We start from the raw sequence: 6529 nt of genomic DNA on the forward strand, positions 1-6529 counted from the left end.
TATTATTAGCATAGCCCTATACAGCACACTTCTGTCTCTGCTATTATTAGCATAGCCCTATACAGCACACTTCTGACTATGCTATTATTAGCATAGCCCCTACAGCACACTTTTGACTATGCTATTATTAGCATAGCCCTATACAGCACACTTCTGACTATGCTATTATTAGCATAGCCCTTTACAGCACACTCCTGACTGTGCTATGCACTTCTTACTACACTTTGACTTACAGTTTTTGATGGCCCACGACAGCACCATCAATTTCTGATGTGGCCCCCCATGGAAAATAACTGCCCACCCCTGATACAGTCCAATTTTCTTTCTATTTTAGCTCTGTTTGGGTCTCCACCAACTGGAGACTCCTGAGAAAAATAGCCGTCTCTTTAGCTGTTAAATGCTCCACCATGTTCACCAGCTGTTGTGTAGGTAATGTACAGTGGGTTTATTAGAAATCTTTTGCTGTGGCCTGCTGCCGATGGACACAAAGGTGATGAGAGCTGTGAGACTAAACACTACAGTAAATACTGCATGCTTAAAAAACAAAAGATGTAAAAATCTGAAAAGATGCTCAGAGGTCCTGCAGTGCAGAAAGGAAGTGCAGAGCTATAAGCTGGGTTTGTCAGGATGAGCGCCCCTTTCACATTACACACAGTCATTTGATTCATTATCAAGATAAAAATATTGCTTTATAAAAAATGTTCACATGTTAAGCCTTATGCTAAAATCGTTAAAATTAATTTTAATGGCAAAATAGCAAGTTTATAAATCTATGAAAATATATAGGGAATAAAGACAGAATTTTCTACTTACGAAAATATGTATAAATGTCTAATTCTTATGGTGAAATATGTTGTTAAATCAATGTGCATTTATGAAGCATCTCCTCTTTACATTTACATTTTCCTTTCACTTGATGGATCTACACATTGTTTGGAGCAGTTTTGACAAACTAAAAATACTCTGTAATTACAGGATTGATAATACGGTTAATACTAAAATGATGAACAATAAGGTGTTGGTTTACAATCCCTCCTTGTGAAGTGTCAAACTGCATCATATCCATTACATCAGTGACACATCAAAAATCCTGTTTTTAGACAATAACATAGCTACATCTATCGTTGCATACCTAATATTATCTGCGGTTTGAAGATTTGCGGCCCGTTTTAAAGCACTGCTCCTCCACTGATCCAGAGAAAAGGGACAGAGGGAACGGTGGACTACAGAGTTTGAGGTACGGAGCTACATTTTGCATCAGCGGCCCCTGCTCTAGACATTTGCTTTGTGTGAAGTGAAGAGGCAGAAGCCCCCCCTCCCCCTCCGATGGACCTGCAGGAGCTGATGGGCTCTGGCATTGTGGGATATCTCCATCCATTCCCTCTGGGGAAACGAGGGAGAGGAGAAGGGGGGGGGGGGGTTTCACCGCTCGCTTTCCATAGACTGGCAGGCCCTCTGGCAATAACATATACATATATGATAATGAAATGCCACATTTTTCATTGGAGTCGGGGGTGGCGTTTTAAAGGGCAGGAGCAGAGCGTCGTCTCTGTCATGTGATGCGGGGAGAGGAGGAGGACCGCTCAGACTCAGCCGTAGGGGCGATGAAGAGCAGTCCAGCGTTCACACTGCCTCACATCCCCCGCTGCTCGCACCATCAACAATAACACAAACGCAGATATGTGCACCACAAACTCTATGCAATCAAGCTCATAAACGTGGATTACATTTTTTTTTACATTTTTGTTTTCTGCCTACATCGTATTTATTTATGAGTGTGTCATAAAGCAAAGGCAAAGCACAACCGTCAGGCTTTTAATAAATTCAAACAAAAAAGAGTAACCTTTGTCTAAAATAATCAAATCAGAGTTGGATTTAACATTTGTCATGTTGCAAAACTAATTAAACGCTAGTTGTTTAAAAAGTCTCTTTAATGACATATTATTTGAAATGCTCAAAAAAGATTAAGATGGGTTTAAAAGATCATTGTCAAAAAATAACCTCAACAACAACGACTGGTACACACTCAAGTAGTAATTAACTAACAATAACAGGGCACAGCGTCAAAGTTCTTTCTTGGCCTGTGAAACAGTAATCTGACAGAAATAATCTGGAATCAAGGTTCCCTTAGTCATGTCAGCTCCATGTTACAATAATAAGTACTTTTTGGGGGTATTCTTTGAGGGCATCTCATGTTTTTCAAAAAATACAGAAATACGGAATTCCAAATTGTAAAAAATGATTAGGAAATAAAATAATAAAACGTATATTAAGCAAAATATTCTAAAGTAATGTGATAAATTATTATAACTCAACTCTTTATTACAAAAAGTTATTTTCTTATTTTATTTTTATTGGACTTTTTATTCACTGTAGCAATGTTTACATTTTTTGTTTATATATTTATTGAGATATTTCTGATTACATGATTATCAAACACACTTTTGGGACTCTCCTACAGTTTATGCTGCTAAATTTTCTTCTTCAGATGGGTGCTATAACGTTTGATAACAGCAATTACTAAGAGTAAAACTGTAAAACTATTGATAGATTATTGCCTGATTGATTTACTAATCATGTTTCAATTTCTTCTTAAAGCTCCATACCAAACAATCTCAGTCGTATAAACAGTACAAACTGGATTCATATTTCAAAACGCCAAGTATTAACAGACTGATCTACTGTCCATGTTGTCATTATGTACAGTTTAAGAGCTATATACAATAATGCATTCAAGTCGTGTTTGAAAACCACCAATCCTTCTAATTACATCTGTAACTGGGGGAATACTTTGTCAATTTGTTTTTACATTATTATAAATACCTCTCAAATCATGCCAATTAACATGAGTTAATGAACATGCTTCCGTAGTTTATTTCACAATGTAAGGAGTCAAATCCAGGTCAATAGTTTTGATCATTTGAAAAAAAAATTTAACCTTAAAGTTTTTTTGGGTTGAATATAATTTTGATTCAGTTCTGTAATTTTTTTGAATATATTTTCTTTTTCATTTTTCACTTTCAGATTTTATATTTTCAGATTAAAATGAATTAATTAATTTACAGTTTTAAATCTTTTTTTCGACTTTCGTCACTTTCAGATTTTATTCAGTTCAGAATTTTGACCCTGATCTGGTGTGGGGGGCGTGGCATCAACTGAAAGGGGCGTGTAATCATGAGTGACAGCATAACAAAGAAGGCTGTCAACCACGTTGCCTTCAGGTAACGTAGGCACCGTGAGAATTATGATTCAACACTTTCTAAAGACCAGTGGCGGGCCGTGCATTTTATACCTGGGCCTTCACTGCTGTCCTGCAGCTGAAATACCACCTTATAACCACATTGTGGCGTCACAGCTGTTATTGATTTTTAAGGCTGTAACTATGTACATCTTCACATTAAACCGTTCGGTACGAGTCGTCTGAATAATGCTAGAGCATTTAGAAAATGCAAAAGCCTAAATTCAAGAAAATATAATGTTCTCAGCTGGTCTGGCTGTGGGATCCACAGTCATTCCTTAATGACAAGTCACAACCCAAAGAGATTAACATAGGATTTTACTTTCACAACTTCAGCTTTGAATGTACTGCTCTGCAATGTCTTTCCTCGGCTCAGGTTCCTCTATCATGGTGCATCTCAGTCACTCAGAATGCATTTTGATTGGCTGAGCTGCATCACGTGATGTGATTCACTAATGATGTGTGTAATGCTGACGTCATTATAGGCCGGCGCGCAGGCTCTGATAGTCAAAGAATACGCCCAACATGTCAAACTAAAGATCTGATTGGTTGAACACTATGACAATCAACAATATCGTCCCCATTTACTGTAATCTGTACTGGCTGCAGGTGAGACTCTGCAGGCCTCGGGCCTGTCTTCTTACAGAGAGAGACAGAGGTGAAATCTGATTGGATAAAAGCTCTACTTAAAACAAGCTGCACTGGAAGCAGAGCATCTGAGGAAGACAGTAGCTGTGCAATGAGAAAATAAGATAATGGGAAAAATATTTTTATAAATTATAATACATGTAGTGTATTTAAGAAAAAATATTAAATTATAAAATAGACTGCTATACACCATATTCATGTGAATGCAGTGGGGAAAAACACTGAACCCAGCTATCCTGAGGGAAACGTCGGAAGGAACCAGCTACTGGTTCGATTAGTCTATCGCCCCTATACCCAGGTCGGACGATCGATTTGCACGTGAGGACCGCTACGGGCCTCCACCAGAGTTTCCTCTGGCTTCGCCCTGCCCAGGCATAGTTCACCATCTTTCGGGTCCTATCGCACGAACTCACGCTCCACCTCTAGACGGGCCAGTGGTGCGCCCGACCCTGCGGGGCCCGGGATCCCACCTCACCCGGTGCGCTGGCCCTCACTTTCATTGCGCCACGGGGTTTGCTTCACCCTCTGATTCGCGCGTGCGTTAGACTCCTTGGTCCGTGTTTCAAGACGGGTCGGGTGGGTTGCCGACATCGCCGCAGACCCCTGACGCCTTTTACTTGAGCTGATCCCCGCCCCGCCGGGCGCATATTCGACCTAGAGCCGCGACCAGCTCTAGGTCGACTTGGAAAGGCTCGCGGCTCCGGCCGCGTGCTTTACAGCTATCCCCGGGGCCGTGGACTAAGTGATCGCTATCAACCGGGGAGGACTGTCCTCAGTGCGCCCCAACCGCGTCGCCAGGGCGGGAATCGGCTCAAGTAAAAGGCGTCAGGGGTCTGCGGCGATGTCCTCAACCCACACGACCCGTCTTGGAACATGGACAAAGGAGTTTTTTCCCCCCACTGTATTCACGTGAATATGGTGAAAGTGTTGAATCATAATTCCCGCGGTGCCTACGTTACCTGAAGGCAACGTGGTTGAGGAAGGTCCTCAGCCTTCTTTGTTATGCTGTCACTCATGATGACACGCCACTCTCAGTTGATGCCACGCCCCCCACGCTAGATCAGGGTCAAAAGTCTGAACTGAAAAAAAGATTTGAAACTGTAAAAAAAAGATTTTAATTTGAAAATACAAAATCTGAAAGTGAAAAATATAAGACCTCAAATATCAAAATATATATGAAAGTAAAAAATGAAAAAAAAAATGTATTCAAAAAATTCCAGAACTGAATCAAAATTGTATTCAACCCCAAACAACTTTTCATTCACTTATTTTTATTTTGAATACATTGCTGTACTTTTCAATGTTCAAGACCACAACTTCAACTTTCAGGTTCAAATTCTTTTTTTCAAATGATCAAAACTATTGACCTGGATTTGGCTCCATAACAATGTCTTATTTTTATTTTTATTATTGGCCATGTTCCGTACATAAGTCTGTTCCCTAGTTTTATCAGCTATAATGGCAAACAATTGCTTTATGGCTCATTGTATTTACATTGTATTTTTCATATTGCTTGGATTTTTGGGTCTCTTTTCATTGACATTATAAAGTCGTTCCAACTAACTCTAAGGTTGTATACTGTTAGAATGTTGCATTGTACTGTAGGTATGTGGCCTCTTCTCAGCCCCCAAAAAACCATTAACATATTAATACATTTTACCGAAGACAACACCACATTATGTGTGTGTGTGTCTGTGTGTGAGCAGCTCCATGTATCTGTGTTTGAGTGCCTCTCTGTTTGTGCACTGGCATCTTGTTGCCATTCAAGAGATGACACAATTGCAGTGGGTCATAAACAGCGGCTTCATTAGCCTGTTCAGGCAGTGCGTTACGCTCTACATTTAACCACTTCTGCCCCCAGCGCTCCTCCTGCACCCCCGCTCCTCAGCACCCACAAACCAGTCACCAGAGAGCACAATTAAATTTCATGACTGCGCATATTTGCAATTCCCGTTTCATTTATTACAAAGGGCATTCTTTAATGTCCCTTTTTTCTCTCTCTCTGTCTCCAAGAAAGGTATTTCCATTTTAGTGAGGCATGACCGATACCAAGGAAGACGTACCAGGCGTCGCACAAAGAAAACATCTAAAACCTAAAACTACAGATGTTTAAGCTAAGCTAGGCTAACCCTGTCCTGACTCTACTGTATTTGATGCACAAACATGGAACTGATAGCTTTGTCTTACTGTCATACAAAAAGCAAATGAGCATACGTTCCAAAATGTTGAACTATTCCTTTAACTATAAACTATTTTACATTTATATTAGTGCTGGGCAAGTTAACGCGTTATTATCGCAGTTTTTTATTTATTTATTATTAAGCGACATTTTTAACACAAGAACCAGGCAGCAAGCAGTGAACAGCTGTGTTCGTGTGGCCTCCGTCACCGTCCTTCACTCTTGTCTCACAAACACACACACACACACACACACACACACACACACACACACACACACACACGCGTGAGCGTCTCGTTACAGATCAAACGTGACTGTTGTGAAGTGGAGCTTCTAGTGAGGAACAAGACACGTCTTGTTTGAACGGAACATTTTACTGTCTGAACTGCAGTATTACAGTGAACACAACATGCTCTAGCACCCGACGTGGTTTTCTACGTATCAACATTGTTAGCGTCAAGAAC

At 40.3% G+C, this 6529-nt stretch overlaps 1 protein-coding gene across 1 annotated transcript in view; it reads right to left on the reverse strand.

Annotated features, from left to right (window-relative positions):
- phf14 (PHD finger protein 14) overlaps window positions 1-6529 on the reverse strand; it is a 128275-nt gene that overhangs the window by 13360 nt on the left and 108386 nt on the right. The gene's annotated exons all lie outside the window — the stretch shown is intronic.

This window comes from Anarrhichthys ocellatus, unplaced genomic scaffold (assembly GCF_004355925.1).
Source record: "Anarrhichthys ocellatus isolate YVR2014 unplaced genomic scaffold, GSC_Weel_1.0 scaffold96, whole genome shotgun sequence".
Taxonomy (NCBI): domain Eukaryota; kingdom Metazoa; phylum Chordata; class Actinopteri; order Perciformes; family Anarhichadidae; genus Anarrhichthys; species Anarrhichthys ocellatus.